The sequence below is a fragment of the Schistocerca serialis genome, chromosome 4 (genome assembly GCF_023864345.2).
Source record: "Schistocerca serialis cubense isolate TAMUIC-IGC-003099 chromosome 4, iqSchSeri2.2, whole genome shotgun sequence".
Lineage (NCBI taxonomy): Eukaryota > Metazoa > Arthropoda > Insecta > Orthoptera > Acrididae > Schistocerca > Schistocerca serialis.
Genome location: NC_064641.1, coordinates 934,252,007 through 934,278,050, shown reverse-complemented (window position 1 = coordinate 934,278,050; position 26,044 = coordinate 934,252,007).

Here is a 26,044-nt window from a genome sequence, read left to right as displayed (position 1 = left end):
AACACAGAAATTGCATCCGAATTTATTACAAAAGGCATAATGCCGACTTAAGTTCAAGAGGACTGACACTCTAACTTTCTATTATTTGAACCTCTCCTGTGAGTCCAGTTTTTGATTCCGAAGCTTCACTTCAGGTTTACTGTATCCCGTGGACCTTCTTATTGACGATGAAACACAGAAATTGCATCCGAATTTAATACAAAAGCACAATGCCGACTTAAGTACAAGAGGACTGACACTCTAACTTTCTATGATTTGAACCTCTCCTGTGAGTCCAGTTTTAAGTTCCGATGCTTCACTTCAGGTTTACGGTATACCTTGGACCTTCTTATTGACGATGAAACACACAAATTGCATCCGAATTTATTACAAAAGGCATAATGCCGACTTAAGTACAAGAAGACTGACACTCTAACTTTCTATTATTTGAACCTCTCCTGTGAGTCCAGTTTTTGATTCCGATGCTCACTTCAGGTTTACTGTATCCCATGGACCTTCTTATTGACGATGAAACACAGAAATTGCATCCGAATTTAATACAAAAGCACAATGCCGACTTAAGTACAAGAGGACTGACACTCTGACTTTCTATGATTTGAACCTCTACTGTGAGTCCAGTTTTAAGTTCCGATGCTTCACTTCAGGTTTACTGTATACCTTGGACCTTCTTATTGACGATGAATCACAGAAATTGCATCCGAATTTATTACAAAAGGCATAATGCCGACTTAAGTACAAGAGGACTGACACTCTAACTTTCTATGATTTCAACCTCTCCCGTGAGTCCAGGTTTAGTTTCCGATGGTTCACTTCAGGTGTACCGTATCCCTTGGTCCTTCTTATTGACGATGAAACACAGGAATTGCATCCGAATTTAATACAAAAGCAAATTTCCAACTGAAGTACAAGAGGACTGACACTTTAACTTTCTATGATTTGAACCTCTCCTGTGAGTCCTGTTTTAGATTCCGATGCTTCACTTCAGGTTTACTGTATACCTTGCACCTTCTTATTGACGAGGAAACACAGAAATTGCATCCGAATTTAATACAAATGGCACAATGCCGACTTAAGTACAAGAGGACTGACACTCTAACTTTCTATGATTTGAACCTCTCCTGTGAGTCCAGTTTTAGATTCCGATGCTTCACTTGAGGTTTACTGTATACCTTGGACCTTCTTATTGACGATGAAACACAGAAATTGCATCTGAATTTAATACAAATGGCACAATGACGACCTAAGTACAAGAGGACGGACACTTTAACTTTCTGTGATTTGAACCTCTCCTGTGAGTCCAGTTTTAGATTCCGATGCTTCACTTCAGGTTTACTGTATCCCATGGACCTTCCTATTGACGAAGAAACACAGTAATTGCAATCGAATTTAATACAAAAGGCACAATGCCGATTTAAGTACAAGAGGACTGATACTCTAACTTTCTATGATTTGAACCTCTCCTGTGAGTCCAGTTTTAGATTCCGATGACTCACTTCCGGTTTACTGTATCCCTTGGACCTGCTTATTGACGATGCAACACAGAGATTGCATCCGAATTTAATACAAAATAACACAATGCCGACTTAAGTACAGGAGGACTGACACTCTTCCTTTCTATGATTTGAACCTCTTCTGTGAGTCAAGTTTTTGATTCCGATGCTTCACTTCAAGTTTACTGTATCCCTTGGACCTGCCTATTGACGATGAAACACTGAAATTGTATCCGAATTTAATACAAAGGGCACAATGCCGACTTAAGTACAAGAGGACTGACACTCTAACTTTCTATGATTAGAAGCTCCTTTAAGAGTCCAGTTTTACATTCCGATGCTTCACTTCAGGTTTACTGTATACCTTGGACCTTCTTCTTGTCGATGAAACACAGATATTACATCCGAATTTAATACAAAAGGCACAATGCCAACTTAAGTTCAAGAGGACTGACACTTTAACTTTCTATGATTTGAACCTCTCCTGTGAGTCCTGTTTTAGATTCCGATGCTTCACTTCCGGTTTACTGTATCCCTTGGACCTTCTTATTGACGATGAAACACAGAAATAGCATCCGAATTTATTACAAAAGGCATAATGCCGACTTAAGTACAAGAGGATTGACACTCTAACTTTCTATGATTTCAACCTCTCCCATGAGTCCAGTTTTAGTTTCCGATGGTTCACTTCAGATGTACCGTATCACTTGGTCCTTCTTAATGACGATGAAACACAGGAATTGCATCCGAATTTCATAAAAAAGCAAATTGCCAACTGAAGTACAAGAAGACTGACACTTTAACTATCTATGATTTGAACCTCTCCTGTGAGTCCTGTTTTAGATTCCGATGCTTTACTTCAGGTTTAATGTATACCTTGGACCTTCTTATTGACGATGACACACAGAAATTGCATCCGAATTTAATACCAATGGCACAATGCCGACTTAAGTACAAGAGGACTGACACTCTAACTTTCTATGATTTGAACCTCTCCTGGGAGTCCAGTTTTAGATTCCGATGCTTCACTTGAGGTTTACTGTATACCTTGGACCTTCTTATTGACGATGAAACACAGAAATTGCATCTGAATTTAATACAAAAGGCACAATGACTACCTAAGTACAAGAGGACGAACACTTTAACTTTCTTTGAATTGAACCTCTCCTGTGAGTCCAGTTTTAGATTCCGATGCTTCACTTCAGGTTTACTGTATCCCGTGGACCTTCTTATTGACGAAGAAACACAGAAATTGCAATCGAATTTAATACAAAAGGCACAATGCCGACTTAAGTACAAGAGGATTGATACTCTAACTTTCTATGATTTGAACCTCTCCTGTGAGTCCAGTTTTAGATTCCGATGACTCACTTCCGGTTTACTGTATCCCTTTGACCTTCATATTGACGATGAAACACAGAAATTGAATCCGAATTTAATACAAAATGCACAATGCCGACTTAAGTACAAAAGGACTGACACTCTAAATTTCTATTATTTGAACCTCTCCTGTGAGTCCAGTTTTAGATTCCGATGCTTCACTTCAGGTTTACTGTATCCCGTGGACTTTCTTATTGACGTGAAACACATAAATTGCATCCGAATTTAATACAAAAGCACAATGCCAACTTAAGTACAAGAGGACTGACACTCAAACTTTCTATGATTTGAACCTCTCCTGTGAGTCCAGATTTAGATTCCGATGCTTCACTTCAGGTTTAATGTATACCTTGGACCTTCTTATTGACGATAAAACACAGAAATTGCATCCGAATTTGTTACAAATTGCAAAATGCCGACATAGGTACAAGAGGACTGACACTCTAACTTTCTATGATTTCAACCTCTCCCGTGAGTCCAGTTTTAGTTTCCGATAGTTCACTTCAGGTGTACTGTATCCCTTGGTCCTTCTTATTGACGATGAAACACTGAAATTGCATCCGAATTTAATACAAAATGCACAATGCCGACTTAAGTACAAAAGGTCTGACACTGTAAATTTCTATTATTTGAACCTCTCCTGTGAGTCCAGTTTTAGATTCCGATGCTTCACTTCAGGTTTACTGTATACCTTGGACCTTCTTATTGACGATGAAACACAGAAATTGCATCCGAATTTAATACAAATGGCACAATGACGACTTAGGTACGAGAGGACGGACACTCTAACTTTCTTTGATTTGAACCTGTCCTGTGAGTCCAGTTTTAGATTCCGATGCTTCACTTCAGGTTTACTGTATCCCTTGGACCTTCTTATTGACGATGAAACACAGAAATTGCGTCCGAATTTAATACAAAAGGCACAATGCCGACTTACGTAAAAGACTTCTGACACTCTAACTTTCTATGAATTGAACCTCTCCTGAGAGTCCTGTTTTAGATTCCGATGCTTCACGTCAGGTTTACTGTATTCCTTGGACCCTCTTATTGACGATGAAACACATGAATTTCATCCGAATTTAATACGAAAGGCACAATGCCGAGTTAAGTACGAGGGGACTGACACTCTAACTTTCTATGATTTGAACCTCTCCTGTGAGTCCAGTTTTAGACTCCGATGGTTCACTTCAGGTTTACTGTATACCTTGGACCTTCTTATTGACGATGAAACACAGAAATTGCATCCGAATTTATTACAAAAGGCATAATGCCGACTTAAGTACAAGAGGACTGACACTCTTCCTTTCTATGATTTGAAACTCTTCTGTGAGTCAAGTTTTTGATTCCGATGCTTCACTTCAAGTTTACTGTATCCCTTTGACCTGCTTATTGACGATGAAACACAGAAATTGCATCCGAATTTAATACAAAGGGCACAATGCCGACTTAAGTACAAGAGGAATGACACTCAAACTTTCTATGATTAGAAGCTCCTTTAAGAGTCCAGTTTTACATTCCGATGCTTCACTTCAGGTTTACTGTATACCTTGGACCTTCTTCTTGACGATGAAACACAGATATTACATCCGAATTTAATACAAAAGGCACAATGCCAACTTAAGTTCAAGAGGACTGACACTTTAACTCTCTATGATTTGAACCTCTCCTGTGAGTCCTGTTTTAGATTCCGATGCTTCACTTCGGGTTTACTGTATACCTTGGACCTTCTTATTGACGATGAAACACAGAAATTTGCATCCGAATTTATTACAAAAGGCATAATGCCGACTTAAGTACAAGAGGACTGACACTCTAACTTTCTATGATTTCAACCTCTCCCGTGAGTCCAGTTTTAGTTTCCGATGGTTCACTTCAGGGGTACTGTATCCCTTGGTCCTTCTTATTGACGATGAAACACAGAAATTGCATCCGAATTTAATACGAAAGGCACAATGCTAACTTAAGTTCAAGAGGACTGACACTTTAACTTTCTATGAATTGAACCTCTCCTGTGAGTCCTGTTTTAGATTCCGATGCTTCACTTCAGGTTTACTGTATACCTTGGACCTTCTTATTGACGATGAAACACAGAAATTGCATCCGAATTTAATACAAATGGCACAATGACGACTTAGGTACGAGAGGACGGACACTCTAACTTTCTTTGATTTGAACCTGTCCTGTGAGTCCAGTTTTAGATTCCGATGCTTCACTTCAGGTTTACGGTATCCCTTGGACCTTCTTATTGACGATGAAACACAGAAATTGCGTCCCAATTTAATACAAAAGGCACAATGCCGACTTATGTACAAGACTTCTGACACTCTAACTTTCTATGAATTGAACCTCTCCTGAGAGTCCAGTTTTAGATTCCGATGCTTCACGTCAGGTTTACTGTATTCCTTGGACCCTCTTATTGACGATGAAACACATAAATTTCATCCGAATTTAATACAAAAGGCACAATGCCGACTTAAGTACAAGGGGACTGACACTCTAACTTTCTATGATTTGAACCGCTCCTGTGAGTCCAGTTTTAGATTCCGATGCTTCACTTCACGTTTACTGTATACCTTGGACCTTCTTATTGACGATGAAGCACAGAAATTGTATCCGATTTTAATACAAAAGGCACAATGCCGACTTAAGTACAAAAGGACTGACACTCTAAATTTCTATTATTTGAACCTCTCCTGTGAGTCCAGTTTTTGATTCCGATGCTTCACTTCAGGTTTACTGTATCCCGTGGACCTTCTTATTGACGATGAAACACAAAAATTGCATCCGAATTTAATACAAAATCACAATGCCGACTTAAGTACAAGAGGACTGACACTCTAACTTTCTATGATTTGAACCTCTCCTGTGAGTCCAGTTTTAGATTCCGATTCTTCACTTCAGGTTTACTGTATCCCTTGGACCTTCTTATTGACGATGAAACACAGAAATTTCGTCCGGATTTAATACAAAAGGCACAATGCTGACTTCCGTACAAGACTTCTGACACTCTAACTTTCTATGAATTGAACCTCTCCTGAGAGTCCAGTTTTAGATTCCGATGCTTCACGTCAGGTTTACTGTATTCCTTGGACCCTCTTATTGACGATGAAACACATAAATTTCATCCGAATTTAATACAAAAGGCACAATGCCGACTTAAGTACAAGGGGACTGACACTCTAAATTTCTATGATTTGAACCTCTCCTGTGAGTCCAGTTTTAGATTCCGATGCTTCACTTCAGGTTTACTGTATACCTTGGACCTTCTTATTGACGATGACACACAGAAATTGCATCCGAATTTAATACAAATGGCACAATGCCGACTTAAGTACAAGAGGACTGACACTCTAACTTTCTATGATTTTAACCTCTCCTGTGAGTCCAGTTTTCGATTCCGATGCTTCACTTGAGGTTTACTGTATACCTTGGACCTTCTTATTGACGATGAAACACAGAAATTGCATCCGAATTTGTTACAAATGGCAAAATGCCGACATAAGTACAAGAGGACTGACACTCTAACTTTCTATGATTTCAACCTCTCCCGTGAGTCCAGTTTTAGTTTCCGATGGTTCACTTCAGGTGTACTGTATCCCTTGGTCCTTCTTATTGACGATGAAACACAGAAATTGCATCCGAATTTAATACAAAAGGCACAATGCCGACTTAAGTACAAAAGGTCTGACACTCTAAATTTCTATTATTTGAACCTCTCCTGTGAGTCCAGTTTTAGATTCCGATGCTTCACTTCAGGTTTACTGTATCCCGTGGACCTTCTTATTGACGATGAAACACAGAAATTGCATCCGAATTTAATACAAAAGGCACAATGCCGACTTAAGTACAAGAGGACTGACACTCAAACTTCCTACGATTTCAACCTGTCCTGTGAGTCCAGTTTTAAGTTCCGATGCTTCACTTCAGGTTTACTGTATACCTTGGACCTTCTTATTGACGATGAAACACAGAAATTGCATCCGAATTTATTACGAAAGGCATAATGCCGACTTAAGTACAAGAGGACTGACACTCTAACTTTCTATTATTTGAACCTCTCCTGTGAGTGCAGTTTTTGATTCCGATGCTTCACTTCAGGTTTACTGTATCCCGTGGACCTTCTTATTGACGATGAAACACAGAAATTGCATCCGAATTTAATACAAAAGCACAATGCCGACTTAAGTACAAGAGGACTGACACTCTAACTTTCTATGATTTGAACCTCTCCTGTGAGTCCAGTTTTTAGTTCCGATGCTTCACTTCAGGTTTACGGTATACCTTGGACCTTCTTATTGACGATGAAACACACAAATTGCATCCGAATTTATTACAAAAGGCATAATGCCGACTTAAGTACAAGAAGACTGACACTCTAACTTTCTATTATTTGAACCTCTCCTGTGAGTCCAGTTTTTGATTCCGATGCTCACTTCAGGTTTACTGTATCCCATGGACCTTCTTATTGACGATGAAACACAGAAATTGCATCCGAATTTAATACAAAAGCACAATGCCGACTTAAGTACAAGAGGACTGACACTCTGACTTTCTATGATTTGAACCTCTACTGTGAGTCCAGTTTTAAGTTCCGATGCTTCACTTCAGGTTTACTGTATACCTTGGACCTTCTTATTGACGATGAATCACAGAAATTGCATCCGAATTTATTACAAAAGGCATAATGCCGACTTAAGTAGAAGAGGACTGACACTCTAACTTTCTATGATTTCAACCTCTCCCGTGAGTCCAGGTTTAGTTTCCGATGGTTCACTTCAGGTGTACCGTATCCCTTGGTCCTTCTTATTGACGATGAAACACAGGAATTGCATTCGAATTTAATACAAAAGCAAATTTCCAACTGAAGTACAAGAGGACTGACACTTTAACTTTCTATGATTTGAACCTCTCCTGTGAGTCCTGTTTTAGATTCCGATGCTTCACTTCAGGTTTACTGTATACCTTGCACCTTCTTATTGACGAGGAAACACAGAAATTGCATCCGAATTTAATACAAATGGCACAATGCCGACTTAAGTACAAGAGGACTGACACTCTAACTTTCTATGATTTGAACCTCTCCTGTGAGTCCAGTTTTAGATTCCGATGCTTCACTTGAGGTTTACTGTATACCTTGGACCTTCTTATTGACGATGAAACACAGAAATTGCATCTGAATTTAATACAAATGGCACAATGACGACCTAAGTACAAGAGGACGGACACTTTAACTTTCTGTGATTTGAACCTCTCCTGTGAGTCCAGTTTTAGATTCCGATGCTTCACTTCAGGTTTACTGTATCCCATGGACCTTCTTATTGACGAAGAAACACAGAAATTGCAATCGAATTTAATACAAAAGGCACAATGCCGATTTAAGTACAAGAGGACTGATACTCTAACTTTCTATGATTTGAACCTCTCCTGTGAGTCCAGTTTTAGATTCCGATGACTCACTTCCGGTTTACTGTATCCCTTGGACCTGCTTATTGACGATGCAACACAGAGATTGTATCCGAATTTAATACAAAATAACACAATGCCGACTTAAGTACAGGAGGACTGACACTCTTCCTTTCTATGATTTGAACCTCTTCTGTGAGTCAAGTTTTTGATTCCGATGCTTCACTTCAAGTTTACTGTATCCCTTGGACCTGCTTATTGACGATGAAACACAGAAATTGCATCCGAATTTAATACAAAGGGCACAATGCCGACTTAAGTACAAGAAGACTGACACTTTAACTATCTATGATTTGAACCTCTCCTGTGAGTCCTGTTTTAGTTTCCGATGCTTTACTTCAGGTTTAATGTATACCTTGGACCTTCTTATTGACGATGACACACAGAAATTGCATCCGAATTTAATACCAATGGCACAATGCCGACTTAAGTACAAGAGGACTGACACTCTAACTTTCTATGATTTGAACCTCTCCTGGGAGTCCAGTTTTAGATTCCGATGCTTCACTTGAGGTTAACTGTATACCTTGGACCTTCTTATTGACGATGAAACACAGAAATTGCATCTGAATTTAATACAAATGGCACAATGACTACCTAAGTACAAGAGGACGAACACTTTAACTTTCTTTGATTTGAACCTCTCCTGTGAGTCCAGTTTTAGATTCCGATGCTTCACTTCAGGTTTACTGTATCCCGTGGACCTTCTTATTGACGAAGAAACACAGAAATTGCAATCGAATTTAATACAAAAGGCACAATGCCAACTTAAGTACAAGAGGACTGATACTCTAACTTTCTATGATTTGAACCTCTCCTGTGAGTCCAGTTTTAGATTCCGATGACTCACTTCCGGTTTACTGTATCCCTTGGACCTTCATATTGACGATGAAACACAGAAATTGAATCCGAATTTAATACAAAATGCACAATGCCGACTTAAGTACAAAAGGACTGACACTCTAAATTTCTATTATTTGAACCTCTCCTGTGAGTCCAGTTTTAGATTCCGATGCTTCACTTCAGGTTTACTGTATCCCGTGGACTTTCTTATTGACGTGAAACACATAAATTGCATCCGAATTTAATACAAAAGCACAATGCCAACTTAAGTACAAGAGGACTGACACTCAAACTTCCTACGATTTGAACCTCTCCTGTGAGTCCAGTTTTAAGTTCCGATGCTTCACTTCAGGTTTACTGTATACCTTGGACCTTCTTATTGACGATGAAACACAGAAATTGCATCCAAATTTATTACAAAAGGCATAATGCCGACTTAAGTACAAGAGGACTGACACTCTAACTTTCTATTATTTGAACCTCTCCTGTGAGTCCAGTTTTTGATTCCGATGCTTCACTTCAGGTTTACTGTATCCCGTGGAATTTCTTATTGACGATGAAATACAGAAATTGCATCCGAATTTAATACAAAAGCACAATGCCGACTTAAGTACAAGAGGACTGACACTCTAACTTTCTATGATTTGAACCTCTCTTGTGAGTCCAGTTTTAAGTTCCGATGCTTCACTTCAGGTTTACGGTATACCTTGGACCTTCTTATTGACGATGAAACACAGAAATTGCATCCGAATTTATTACAAAAGGCATAATGCCGACTTAAGTACAAGAGGACTGACACTCTAACTTTCTATTATTTGAACCTCTCCTGTGAGTCCAGTTTTTGATTCCGATGCTCACTTCAGGTTTACTGTATCCCGTGGACCTTCTTATTAACGATGAAACACAGAAATTGCATCCAAATTTAATACAAAAGCACAATGCCGACTTAAGTACAAGAGGACTGACTCTCTGACTTTCTATGATTTCAACCTCTCCCGTGAGTCCAGGTTTAGTTTCCGATGGTTCACTTCAGGTGTACCGTATCCCTTGGTCCTTCTTATTGACGATGAAACACAGGAATTGCATCCGAATTTAATACAAAAGCAAATTTCCAACTGCAGTACAAGAGGACTGACACTTTAACTTTCTATGATTTGAACCTCTCCTGTGAGTCCTGTTATAGATTCCGATGCTTCACTTCAGGTTTACTGTATACCTTGGACCTTCTTATTGACGTGGAAACACCGAAATTGCATCCGAATTTAATAATAAAAGGCACAATGCCGACTTAAGTACAAGAGGACTGACACTCTAACTTTCTATGATTTGAACCTCTCCTGTGAGTCCAGTTTTAGATTCCGATGCTTCACTTGAGGTTTACTGTATACCTTGGACCTTCTTATTGACGATGAAACACAGAAATTGCATCTGAATTTAATTCAAATGGCACAATGACGACCTAAGTACAAGAGGACGGACACTTTAACTTTCTGTGATTTGAACCTCTCCTGTGAGTCCAGTTTTAGATTCCGATGCTTCACTTCAGGTTTACTGTATCCCATGGACCTTCTTATTGACGAAGAAACACAGAAATTGCAATCGAATTTAATACAAAAGGCACAATGCCGATTTAAGTACAAGAGGACTGATACTCTAACTTTCTATGATGTGAACCTCTCCTGTGAGTCCAGTTTCAGATTCCGATGACTCACTTCCGGTTTACTGTATCCCTTGGACCTGCTTATTGACGATGAAACACAGAAATTGCATCCGAATTTAATAAAAAATAACACAATGCCGACTTAAGTACAGGAGGACTGACACTCTTCCTTTCTATGATTTGAACCTCTTCTGTGAGTCAAGTTTTTGATTCCGATGCTTCACTTCAAGTTTACTGTATCCCTTGGACCTGCTTATTGACGATGAAACACAGAAATTGCATCCGAATTTAATACAAAGTTCACAATGCCGACTTAAGTACAAGAGGACTGACACTCTAACTTTCTATGATTAGAAGCTCCTTTAAGAGTCCAGTTTTACATTCCGATGCTTCACTTCAGGTTTACTGTATACCTTGGACCTTCTTCTTGACGATGAAACACAGATATTACATCCGAATTTAATACAAAAGGCACAATGCCAACTTAAGTTCAAGAGGACTGACACTTTAACTTTCTATGATTTGAACCTCTGCTGTGAGTCCTGTTTTAGATTCCGATGCTTCACTTCAGGTTTACTGTATACCTTGGACCTTCTTATTGACGATGAAACACAGAAATTGCATCCGAATTTATTACAAAAGGCATAATGCCGACTTAAGTACAAGAGGACTGACACTCTAACTTTCTATGATTACAACCTCTCCCGTGAGTCCAGTTTTAGTTTCCGATGGTTCACTTCAGGTGTACTGTATCCCTTGGTCCTTCTTATTGACGATGAAACACAGAAATTGCATCCGAATTTAATACGAAAGGCACAATGCCAACTTAAGTTCAAGAGGACTGACACTTTAACTTTCTATGAATTGAACCTCTCCTGTGAGTCCTGTTTTAGATTCCGATGCTTCACTTCAGGTTTACTGTATACCTTGGACCTTCTTATTGACGATGAAACACAGAAATTGCATCCGAATTTAATACAAATGGCACAATGACGACTTAAGTACAAGAGGACGGACACTCTAACTTTCTTTGATTTGAACCTCTCCTGTGAGTCCAGTTTTAGATTCCGATGCTTCACTTCAGGTTTACTGTATCCCTTGGACCTTCTTATTGGCGATGAAACACAGAAATTGCTTCCGAATTTAATACAAAAGGCACAATGCCGACTTACGTAAAAGACTTCTGACACTCTAACTTTCTATGAATTGAACCTCTCCTGAGAGTCCAGTTTTAGATTTCGATGCTTCACGTCAGGTTTACTGTATTCCTTGGACCCTCATATTGACGATGAAACACATAAATTTCATCCGAATTTAATACAAAGGGCACAATGCCGAGTTAAGTACGAGGGGACTGACACTCTAACTTTCTATGATTTGAACCTCTCCTGTGAGTCCAGTTTTAGATTCCGATGCTTCACTTCAGGTTTACAGTATACCTTGGACCTTCTTATTGACGATGAAACACAGAAATTGCATCCGAATTAATTACAAAAGGCATAATGCCGACTTAAGTACAAGAGGACTGACACTCTTCCTTTCTATGATTTGAAACTCTTCTGTGAGTCAAGTTTTTGATTCCGATGCTTAACTTCAAGTTTACTGTATCCCTTGGACCTGCTTATTGACGATGAAACACAGAAATTGCATCCGAATTTAATACAAAGGGCACAATGCCGACTTAAGTACAAGAGGAATGACACTCAAACTTTCTATGATTAGAAGCTCCTTTAAGAGTCCAGTTTTACATTCCGATGCTTCACTTCAGGTTTACTGTATACCTTGGACCTTCTTCTTGACGATGAGACACAGATATTACATCCGAATTTAATACAAAAGGCACAATGCCAACTTAAGTTCAAGAGGACTGACACTTTAACTCTCTATGATTTGAACCTCTCCTGTGAGTCCTGTTTTAGATTCCGATGCTTCACTTCGGGTTTACTGTATACCTTGGACCTTCTCATTGACGATGAAACACAGAAATTTGCATCCGAATTTATTACAAAAGGCATAATGCCGACTTAAGTACAAGAGGACTGACACTCTAACTTTCTATGATTTCAACCTCACCCGTGAGTCCAGTTTTAGTTTCCGATGGTTCACTTCAGGGGTACTGTTTCCCTTGGTCCTTCTTATTGACGATGAAACACAGAAATTGCATCCGAATTTAATACGAAAGGCACAATGCCAACTTAAGTTCAAGAGGACTGACACTTTAACTTTCTATGAATTGAACCTCTCCTGTGAGTCCTGTTTTAGATTCCGATGCTTCACTTCAGGTTTACTGTATACCTTGGACCTTCTTATTGACGATGAAACACAGAAATTGCATCCGAATTTAATACAAATGGCACAATGACGACTTAGGTACGAGAGGACGGACACTCTAACTTTCTTTGATTTGAACCTGTCCTGTGAGTCCAGTTTTAGATTCCGATGCTTCACTTCAGGTTTACTGTATCCCTTCGACCTTCTTATTGACGATGAAACACAGAAATTGCTTCCGAATTTAATACAAAAGGCACAATGCCGACTTACGTAAAAGACTTCTGACACTCTAACTTTCTATGAATTGAACCTCTCCTGAGAGTCCAGTTTTAGATTCCGATGCTTCACGTCAGGTTTACTGTATTCCTTGGACCCTCTTATTGACGATGAAACACATAAATTTCATCCGAATTTAATACAAAAGGCACAATGCCGAGTTAAGTACGAGGGGACTGACACTCTAAGTTTCTATGATTTGAACCTCTCCTGTGAGTCCAGTTTTAGATTCCGATGCTTCACTTCAGGTTTACTGTATACCTTGGACCTTCTTATTGACGATGAAACACAGAAATTGCATCCGAATTTATTACAAAAGGCATAATGCCGACTTAAGTACAAGAGGACTGACACTCTTCCTTTCTATGATTTGAAACTCTTCTGTGAGTCAAGTTTTTGATTCCGATGCTTCACTTGAAGTTTACTGTATCCCTTGGACCTGCTTATTGACGATGAAACACAGAAATTGCATCCGAATTTAATACAAAGGGCACAATGCCGACTTAAGTACAAGAGGAATGACACTCAAACTTTCTATGATTAGAAGCTCCTTTAAGAGTCCAGATTACATTCCGATGCTTCACTTCAGGTTTACTGTATACCTTGGACCTTCTTCTTGACGATGAAACACAGATATTACATCCGAATTTAATACAAAAGGCACAATGCCAACTTAAGTTCAAGAGGACTGACACTTTAACTCTCTATGATTTGAACCTCTCCTGTGAGTCCTGTTTTAGATTCCGATGCTTCACTTCGGGTTTACTGTATACCTTGGACCTTCTTATTGACGATGAAACACAGAAATTTGCATCCGAATTTATTACAAAAGGCATAATGCCGAGTTAAGTACAAGTGGACTGACACTCTAACTTTCTATGATTTCAACCTCTCCCGTGAGTCCAGTTCTAGTTTCCGATGGTTCACTTCAGGGGTACTGTTTCCCTTGGTCCTTCTTATTGACGATGAAACACAGAAATTGCATCCGAATTTAATACGAAAGGCACAATGCCAACTTAAGTTCAAGAGGACTGACACTTTAACTTTCTATGAATTGAACCTCTCCTGTGAGTCCTGTTTTAGATTCCGATGCTTCACTTCAGGTTTACTGTATACCTTGGACCTTCTTATTGACGATGAAACACAGAAATTGCATCCGAATTTAATACAAATGGCACAATGACGACTTAGGTACGAGAGGACGGACACTCTAACTTTCTTTGATTTGAACCTGTCCTGTGAGTCCAGTTTTAGATTCCGATGCTTCACTTCAGGTTTACTGTATCCCTTGGACCTTCTTATTGACGATGAAACACAGAAATTGCGTCCCAATTTAATACAAAAGGCACAATGCCGACTTATGTACAAGACTTCTGACACTCTAACTTTCTATTAATTGAACCTCTCCTGAGAGTCCAGTTTTAGATTCCGATGCTTCACGTCAGGTTTACTGTATTCCTTGGACCCTCTTATTGACGATGAAACACATAAATTTCATCCGAATTTAATACAAAAGGCACATTGCCGACTTAAGTACAAGGGGACTGACACTCTAACTTTCTATGATTTGAACCGCTCCTGTGAGTCCAGTTGTAGATTCCGATGCTTCACTTCAGGTTTACTGTATACCTTGGACCTTCTTATTTACGATGAAGCACAGAAATTGTATCCGAATTTAATACAAAAGGCACAATGCCGACTTAAGTACAAAAGGACAGACACTCTAAATTTCTATTATTTGTACCTCTCCTGTGAGTCCAGTTTTTGATTCCGATGCTTCACTTCAGGTTTACTGTATCCCGTGGACCTTCTTATTGACGATGAAACACAGAAATTGCATCCGAATTTAATACAAAAGCACAATGCCGACTTAAGTACAAGAGGACTGACACTCTAACTTTCTATGATTTGAACCTCTCCTGTGAGTCCAGTTTTAGATTCCGATGCTTCACTTCAAGTTTACTGTATCCCTTGGACCTGCTTATTGATGATGAAACACAGATATTGCATCCGAATTTAATACAAAGGGCACAATGCCGACTTAAGTACAAGAGGAATGACACTCAAACATTCTATGACTAGAAGCTCCTTTAAGAGTCCAGTTTTACATTCCGATGCTTCACTTCAGGTTTACTGTATACCTTGGACCTTCTTCTTGACGATGAAACACAGATATTACATCCGAATTTAATACAAAAGGCACAATGCCAACTTAAGTTCAAGAGGACTGACACTTTAACTTTCTATGATTTGAACCTCTCCTGTGAGTCCTGTTTTAGATTCCGATGCTTCACTTCAGGTTTACTGTATACCTTGGACCTTCTTATTGACGATGAAACACAGAAATTGCATCCGAATTTATTACAAAAGGCATAATGCCGACTTAAGTACAAGAGGACTGACACTCTAACTTTCTATGATTACAACCTCTCCCGTGAGTCCAGTTTTAGTTTCCGATGGTTCACTTCTGGTGTACTGTATCCCTTGGTCCTCCTTATTGACGATGAAACACAGAAATTGCATCCGAATTTAATACGAAAGGCACAATGCCAACTTAAGTTCAAGAGGACTGACACTTTAACTTTCTATGAATTGAACCTCTCCTGTGAGTCCTGTTTTAGATTCCGATGCTTCACTTCAGGTTTACTGTATACCTTGGACCTTCTTATTGACGATGAAACACAGAAATTGCATCCGAATTTAATACAAATGGCACAATGACGACTTAAGTACAAGAGGACGGACACTCTAACTTTCTTTGATTTAAACCTCTCCTGTGAGTCCAGTTTTAGATTCCGATGCTTCACTTCAGGTTTACTGTATCCCTTGGACCTTCTTATTGACGATGAAACACAGAAATTGCTTCCGAATATAATACAAAAGGCACAATGCCGACTTACGTAAAAGACTTCTGACACTCTAATTTTCTATGAATTGAACCTCTCCTGAGAGTCCAGTTTTAGATTCCGATGCTTCACGTCAGGTTTACTGTATTCCTTGGACCCTCTTATTGACGATGAAACTCATAAATTTCATCCGAATTTAATACAAAAGGCACAATGCCGAGTTAAGTACGAGGGGACTGACACTCTAACTTTCTATGATTTGAACCTCTCCTGTGAGTCCAGTTTTAGATTCCGATGCTTCACTTCAGGTTTACTGTATCCCTTGGACCTTCTTATTGACGATGAAACACAGAAATTGCGTCCCAATTTAATACAAAAGGCACAATGCCGACTTATGTACAAGACTTCTGACACTCTAACTTTCTATGAATTGAACCTCTCCTGAGAGTCCAGTTTTAGATTCCGATGCTTCACGTCAGGTTTACTGTATTCCTTGGACCCTCTTATTGACGATGAAACACATAAATGTCATCCGAATTTAATACAAAAGGCACAATGCCGACTTAAGTACAAGGGGACTGACACTCTAACTTTCTATGATTTGAACCGCTCCTGTGAGTCCAGTTTTAGATTCCGATGCTTCACTTCAGGTTTACTGTATACCTTGGACCTTCTTATTTACGATGAAGCACAGAAATTGTATCCGAATTTAATACAAAAGGCACAATGCCGACTTAAGTACAAAAGGACTGACACTCTAAATTTCTATTATTTGAACCTCTCCTGTGAGTCCAGTTTTTGATTCCGATGCTTCACTTCAGGTTTACTGCATCCCGTGGACCTTCTTATTGACGATGAAACACAGAAATTGCATCCGAATTTAATACAAAAGCACAATGCCGACTTAAGTACAAGAGGACTGACACTCTAACTTTCTATGATTTGAACCTCTCCTGTGAGTCCAGTTTTAGATTCCGATGCTTCACTTCAAGTTTACTGTATCCCTTGGACCTTCTTATTGACGACGAAACACAGAAATTGCGTCCGGATTTAATACAAAAGGCACAATGCCGACTTACGTACAAGACCTCTGACACTCTAACTTTCTATGAATTGAACCTCTCCTGAGGGTCCAGTTTTAGATTCCGATGCTTCACGTCAGGTTTACTGTATTCCTTGGACCCTCTTATTGACGATGAAACACATAAATTTCATCCGTATTTAATACAAAAGGCACAATGCCGACTTAAGTACAAGGGGACTGACACTCTAACTTTCTATGATTTGAACCTCTCCTGTGAGTCCAGTTTTAGATTCCGATGCTTCACTTCAGGTTTACTGTATACCTTGGACCTTCTTATTGACGATGAAACACAGAAATTGCATCCGAATTTATTACAAAAGGCATAATGCCGACTTAAGTACAAGAGGACTCACACTCTAACTTTCTATGATTTCAACCTCTCCCGTGAGTCCAGTTTTAGTTTCCGATGGTTCACTTCAGATGTACCGTATCACTTGGTCCTTCTTAATGACGATGAAACACAGGAATTGTATCCGAATTTAATACAAAAGCAAATTGCCAACTGAAGTACAAGAAGACTGACACTTTAAATTTCTATGATTTGAACCTCTGCTGTGAGTCCTGTTTTAGATTCTGATGCTTTACTTCAGGTTTAATGTATACCTTGGACCTTCTTATTGACGATGACACACAGAAATTGCATCCGAATTTAATACAAATGGCATAATGCCGACTTAAGTACAAGAGGACTGACACTCTAACTTTCTATGATTTGAACCTCTCCTGTGAGTCCAGTTTTAGATTCCGATGACTCACTTCCAGTTTACTGTATCCCTTGGACCATCATATTGACGATGAAACACAGAAATTGAATCCGAATTTAATACAAAAGGCACAATGCCGACTTAAGTACAAAAGGACTGACACTCTAAATTTCTATTATTTGAACCTCTCCTGTGAGTCCAGTTTTAGATTCCGATGCTTCACTTCAGGTTTACTGTATCCCGTGGACCTTCTTCTTGACGATGAAACACAGATATTACATCCGAATTTAATACAAAAGGCACAATGCCAACTTAAGTTCAAGAGGACTGACACTTTAACTCTCTATGATTTGAACCTCTCCTGTGAGTCCTGTTTTAGATTCCGATGCTTCACTTCGGGTTTACTGTATACCTTGGACCTTCTTATTGACGATGAAACACAGAAATTTGCATCCGAATTTATTACAAAAGGCATAATGCCGACTTAAGTACAAGAGGACTGACACTCTAACTTTCTATGATTTCAACCTCTCCCGTGAGTCCAGTTTTAGTTTCCGATGGTTCACTTCAGGGGTACTGTTTCCCTTGGTCCTTCTTATTGACGATGAAACACAGAAATTGCATCCGAATTTAATACGAAAGGCACAATGCCAACTTAAGTTCAAGAGGACTGACACTTTAACTTACTATGAATTGAACCTCTCCTGTGAGTCCTGTTTTAGATTCCGATGCTTCACTTCAGGTTTACTGTATACCTTGGACCTTCTTATTGACGATGAAACACAGAAATTGCATCCGAATTTAATACAAATGGCACAATGACGACTTAGGTACGAGAGGACGGACACTCTAACTTTCTTTGATTTGAACCTGTCCTGTGAGTCCAGTTTTAGATTCCGATGCTTCACTTCAGGTTTACTGTATCCCTTGGACCTTCTTATTGACGATGAAACACAGAAATTGCGTCCCAATTTAATACAAAAGGCACAATGCCGACTTATGTACAAGACTTCTGACACTCTAACTTTCTATGAATTGAACCTCTCCTGAGAGTCCAGTTTTAGATTCCGATGCTTCACGTCAGGTTTACTGTATTCCTTGGACCCTCTTATTGACGATGAAACACATAAATTTCATCCGAATTTAATACAAAAGGCACAATGCCGACTTAAGTACAAGGGGACTGACACTCTAACTTTCTATGATTTGAACCGCTCCTGTGAGTCCAGTTTTAGATTCCGCTGCTTCACTTCAGGTTTACTGTATACCTTGGACCTTCTTATTTACGATGAAGCACAGAAATTGTATCCGAATTTAATACAAAAGGCACAATGCCGACTTAAGTACAAAAAGACTGACACTCTAAATTTCTATTATTTGAACCTCTCCTGTGAGTCCAGTTTTTGATTCCGATGCTTCACTTCAGGTTTACTGTATCCTGTGGACCTTCTTATTGACGATGAAACACAGAAATTGCATCCGAATTTAATACAAAAGCACAATGCCGACTAAAGTACAAGAGGACTGACACTCTAACTTTCTATGATTTGAACCTCTCCTGTGAGTCCAGTTTTAGATTCCGATGCTTCACTTCAAGTTTACTGTATCCCTTGGACCTGCTTATTGACGATGAAACACAGAAATTGCATCCGAATTTAATACAAAGGGCACAATGCCGACTTAAGTACAAGAGGAATGACACTCAAACTTTCTATGATTAGAAGCTCCTTTAAGAGTCCAGTTTTACATTCCGATGCTTCACTTCAGGTTTACTGTATACCTTGGACCTTCTTCTTGACGATGAAACACAGATATTACATCCGACTTTAATACAAAAGGCACAATGCCAACTTAAGTTCAAGAGGACTGACACTTTAACTCTCTATGATTTGAACCTCTCCTGTGAGTCCTGTTTTAGATTCCGATGCTTCACTTCGGGTTTACTGTATACCTTGGACCTTCTTATTGACGATGAAACACAGAAATTTCTATCCGAATTTATTACAAAAGGCCTAATGCCGACTTAAGTACAAGTGGACTGACACTCTAACTTTCTATGATTTCAACCTCTCCCGTGAGTCCAGTTTTAGTTTCCGATGGTTCACTTCAGGGGTACTGTTTCCCTTGGTCCTTCTTACTGACGATGAAACACAGAAATTGCATCCGAATTTAATACGAAAGGCACAATGCCAACTTAAGTTCAAGAGGACTGACACTTTAACTTTCTATGAATTGAACCTCTCCAGTGAGTCCTGTTTTAGATTCCGATGCTTCACTTCAGGTTTACTGTATACCTTGGACCTTCTTCTTGACGATGAAACACAGAAATTGCATCCGAATTTAATACAAATGGCACATAGACGACTTAGGTACGAGAGGACGGACACTCTAACTTTCTTTGATTTGAACCTGTCCTGTGAGTCCAGTTTTAGATTCCGATGCTGCACTTCAGGTTTACTGTATCCCTTGGACCTTCTTATTGACGATGAAACACAGAAATTGCGTCCCAATTTAATACAAAAGGCACAATGCCGACTTATGTACATGACTTCTGACACTCTAACTTTCTATGAATTGAACCTCTTCTGAGAGTCCAGTTTTAGATTCCGATGCTTCACGTCAGGTTTACTGTATTCCTTGGACCCTCTTATTGACGATGAAACACATAAATTTCATCCGAATTTAATACAAAAGGCACAATGCCGACTTACGTACAAGACTTCTGACACTCTAACTTTCTATGAATTGAACCTCTCCTGAGTGTCCAGTTTTAGATTCCGATGCTTCACGTCAGGTTTACTGTATTCCTTGGACCCTCTTATTGACGATGAAACACATAAATATCATCCGAATTTAATACAAAAGGCACAATGCCGACTTAAGTACAAGGGGACTGACACTCTAACTTTCTATGATTTGAACCTCTCCTGTGAGTCCAGTTTTAGATTCCGATGCTTCACTTCAGGTTTACTGTATACCTTGGACCTTCTTATTGACGATGAAACACAGAAATTGCATCCGAATTTATTACAAAAGGCATAATGCCGACTTAAGTACAAGAGGACTGACACTCTAACTTTCTATGATTTCAACCTCTCCCGTGAGACCAGTTTTAGTTTCCGATGGTTCACTTCAGATGTACCGTATCACTTGGTCCTTCTTAATGACGATGAAACACAGGAATTGCATCCGAATTTAATACAAAAGCAAATTGCCAACTGAAGTACAAGAAGACTGACACTTTAACTTTCTATGATTTGAACCTCTGCTGTGAGTCCTGTTTTAGATTCTGATGCTTTACTTCAGGTTTAATGTATACCTTGGACCTTCTTATTGACGATGACACACAGAAATTGCATCCGAATTTAATACAAATGGCACAATGCCGACTTAAGTGCAAGAGGACTGACACTCTAACTTTCTATGATTTGATCCTCTCCTGTGAGTCCAGTTTTAGATTCCGATGACTCACTTCCAGTTTACTGTATCCCTTGGACCTTCATATTGACGATGAAACACAGAAATTGAATCCGAATTTAATACAAAAGGCACAATGCCGACTTAAGTACAAAAGGACTGACACTCTAAATTTCTATGATTTGAACCTCTCCTGTGAGTCCAGTTTTAAGTTCCGATGCTTCACTTGAGGTTTACTGTATACCTTGGACCTTCTTATTGACGATGAAACACAGAAATTGCATCCGAATTTATTACAAAAGGCATAATGCCGACTTAAGTACAAGAGGACTGACACTCTAACTTTCTATGATTTCAACCTCTCCCGTGAGTCCAGTTTTAGTTTCCGATGGTTCACTTCAGGTGTACTGTATCCCTTGGTCCATCTTATTGACGATGAAACACAGGAATTGCATCCGAATTTAATACAAAAGCAAATTGCCAACTGAAGTACAAGAGGACTGACACTTTACCTTTCTATGATTTGAACCTCTCATGTGAGTCCTGTTTTAGATTCCGATGCTTCACTTCAGGTTTACTGTATACCTTGGACCTTCATATTGACGAGGAAACACAGAAATTGCATCCGAATTTAATACAAATGGCACAATGCCGACTTAAGTACAAGAGGACTGACACTCTAACTTTCTATGATTTGAACCTCTCCTGTGAGTCCAGTTTTAGATTCCGGTGCTTCACTTGAGGTTTACTGTATACCTTGGACCTTCTTATTGACGATGAAACACTGAAATTGCATCTGAATTTAACACAAATGGCACAATGACGACCTAAGTACAAGAGGACGGACACTCTTCCTTTCTATGATTTGAACCTCTCCTGTGAGTCCAGTTTTAGATTCCGATGCTTCACTTCAGGTTTACTGTATACCTTGGACCTTCTTATTGACGATGAAACACAGAAATTGCATCCGAATTTATTACAAAAGGCATAATGCCGACTTAAGTACAAGAGGACTGACACTCTAACTTTCTATGATTTCAACCTCTCCCGTGAGACCAGTTTTAGTTTCCGATGGTTCACTTCAGATGTACCGTATCACTTGGTCCTTCTTAATGACGATGAAACACAGGAATTGCATCCGAATTTAATACAAAAGCAAATTGCCAACTGAAGTACAAGAAGACTGACACTTTAACTTTCTATGATTTGAACCTCTGCTGTGAGTCCTGTTTTAGATTCTGATGCTTTACTTCAGGTTTAATGTATACCTTGGACCTTCTTATTGACGATGACACACAGAAATTGCATCCGAATTTAATACAAATGGCACAATGCCGACTTAAGTGCAAGAGGACTGACACTCTAACTTTCTATGATTTGATCCTCTCCTGTGAGTCCAGTTTTAGATTCCGATGACTCACTTCCAGTTTACTGTATCCCTTGGACCTTCATATTGACGATGAAACACAGAAATTGAATCCGAATTTAATACAAAAGGCACAATGCCGACTTAAGTACAAAAGGACTGACACTCTAAATTTCTATTATTTGAACCTCTCCTGTGAGTCCAGTTTTAGATTCCGATGCTTCACTTCAGGTTTACTGTATCCCGTGGACCTTCTTATTGAAGATGAAACACAGAAATTGCATCCGAATTTAATACAAAAGGCACAATGCCGACTTAAGTACAAGAGGACTGACACTCAAACTTCCTACGATTTGAACCTCTCCTGTGAGTCCAGTTTTAAGTTCCGATGCTTCACTTCAGGTTTACTGTATACCTTGGACCTTCTTATTGACGATGAAACACAGAAATTGCATCCGAATTTAATACAAAAGGCATAATGCCGACTTAAGTACAAGAGGACTGACACTCTAACTTTCTATTATTTGAACCTCTCCTGTGAGTCCAGTTTTTGATTCCGATGCTCACTTCAGGTTTACTGTATCCCGTGGACCTTCTTATTGATGATGAAACACAGAAATTGCATCCGAATTTAATACAAACGCACAATGCCGTCTTAAGTACAAGAGGACTGACACTCTAACTTTCTATGATTTGAACCTCTCCTGTGAGTCCAGTTTTAAGTTCCGATGCTTCACTTGAGGTTTACTGTATACCTTGGACCTTCTTATTGACGATGAAACACAGAAATTGCATCCGAATTTATTACAAAAGGCATAATGCCGACTTAAGTACAAGAGGACTGACACTCTAACTTTCTATGATTTCAACCTCTCCCGTGAGTCCAGTTTTAGTTTCCGATGGTTCACTTCAGGTGTACTGTATCCCTTGGTCCATCTTATTGACGATGAAACACAGGAATTGCATCCGAATTTAATACAAAAGCAAATTGCCAACTGAAGTACAAGAGGACTGACACTTTAACTTTCTATGATTTGAACCTCTCATGTGAGTCCTGTTTTAGATTCCGATGCTTCACTTCAGGTTTACTGTATACCTTGGACCTTCATATTGACGAGGAAACACAGAAATTGCATCCGAATTTAATACAAATGGCACAATGCCGACTTAAGTACAAGAGGACTGACACTCTAACTTTCTATGATTTGAACCTCTCCTGTGAGTCCAGTTTTAGATTCCGGTGCTTCACTTGAGGTTTACTGTATACCTTGGACCTTCTTATTGACGATGAAACACTGAAATTGCATCTGAATTTAACACAAATGGCACAATGACGACCTAAGTACAAGAGGACGGACACTCTTCCTTTCTATGATTTGAACCTTTTCTGTGAGTCCAGTTTTAGATTCCGATGCTTCACTTCAGGTTTACTGTATCCCATGGACCTTCTTATTGACGAAAGAAACACAGAAATTGCAATCAAATTTAATACAAAAGGCACAATGCCGACTTAAATACAAGAGGACTGATACTCAAACTTTCTATGATTTGAACCTCTCCTGTGAGTCCAGTTTTAGATTCCGATGACTCACTTCCGGTTTACTGTATCCCTTGGACCTTCATATTGACGATGAAACACTGAAATAGAATCCGAATTTAATACAAAAGGCACAATGCCGACTTAAGTACAATAGGACTGACACTCTAAATTTCTATTATTTGAACCTCTCCTCTGAGTCCAGTTTTAGATTCCGATGCTTCACTTCAGGTTTACTGTATCCCGTGGACCTTCTTATTGACGATGAAACACATAAATTGCATCCGAATTTAATACAAAAGCACAATGCCGACCTAAGTACAAATGGACTGACACTCAAACTTTCTATGATTTGAACCTCTCCTGTGAGTCCAGTTTTAGATTCCGATAGTTCACTTCAGGTGTACTGTATCCCTTGATCCTTCTTATTGACGATGAAACACAGAAATTGCATCCGAATTTAATACAAAATGCACAATGCCGACTTAAGTACAAAAGGACTGACACTCTTCCTTTCTATGATTTGAACCTTTTCTGTGAGTCCAGTTTTAGATTCCGATGCTTCACTTCAGGTTTACTGTATCCCATGGACCTTCTTATTGACGAAGAAACACAGAAATTGCAATCGAATTTAATACAAAAGGCACAATGCCGACTTAAATACAAGAGGACTGATACTCAAGCTTTCTATGATTTGAACCTCTCCTGTGAGTCCAGTTTTAGATTCCGATGACTCACTTCCGGTTTACTGTATCCCTTGGACCTTCATATTGACGATGAAACACTGAAATAGAATCCGAATTTAATACAAAAGGCACAATGCCGACTTAAGTACAATAGGACTGACACTCTAAATTTCTATTATTTGAACCTCTCCTGTGAGTCCAGTTTTAGATTCCGATGCTTCACTTCAGGTTTACTGTATCCCGTGGACCTTCTTATTGACGATGAAACACAGAAATTGCATCCGAATTTAATACAAAAGGCACAATGCCGACTTAAGTACTAGAGGACTGACACTCAAACTTCCTACGATTTGAACCTCTCCTGTGAGTCCAGTTTTAGATTCCGATGCTTCACTTCATGTTTACAGTATCCCTTGGACCTTCTTATTGACGATGAAACACAGAAATTGCATCCGAATTTAATACAAAATAACACAATGCCGACTTAAGTACAAGAGGACTGACACTCTTCCTTTCTATGATTTGAACCTCTTCTGTGAGTCAAGTTTTTGATTCCGATGCTTCACTTCAAGCTTACTGTATCCCTTGGACCTGCTTATTGACGATGAAACACAGAAATTGCATCCGAATTTAATACAACGGGCACAATGCCGACTTAAGTACAAGAGGACTGACACTCTAACTTTCTATGATTAGAAGCTCCTTTAAGAGTCCAGTTTTACATTCCGATGCTTCACTTCAGGTTTACTGTATACCTTGGACCTTCTTCTTGACGATGAAACACAGATATTACATCCGAATTTAATACAAAAGGCACAATGCCAACTTAAGTTCAAGAGGACTGACACTTTAACTTTCTATTATTTGAACCTCTCCTGTGAGTCCTGTTTTAGATTCCGATGCTTCACTTCAGGTTTACTGTATACCTTGGACCTTCTTATTGACGATGAAACACAGAAATTGCATCCGAATATATTACAAAAGGCATAATGCCGACTTAAGAATAAGAGGACTGACACTC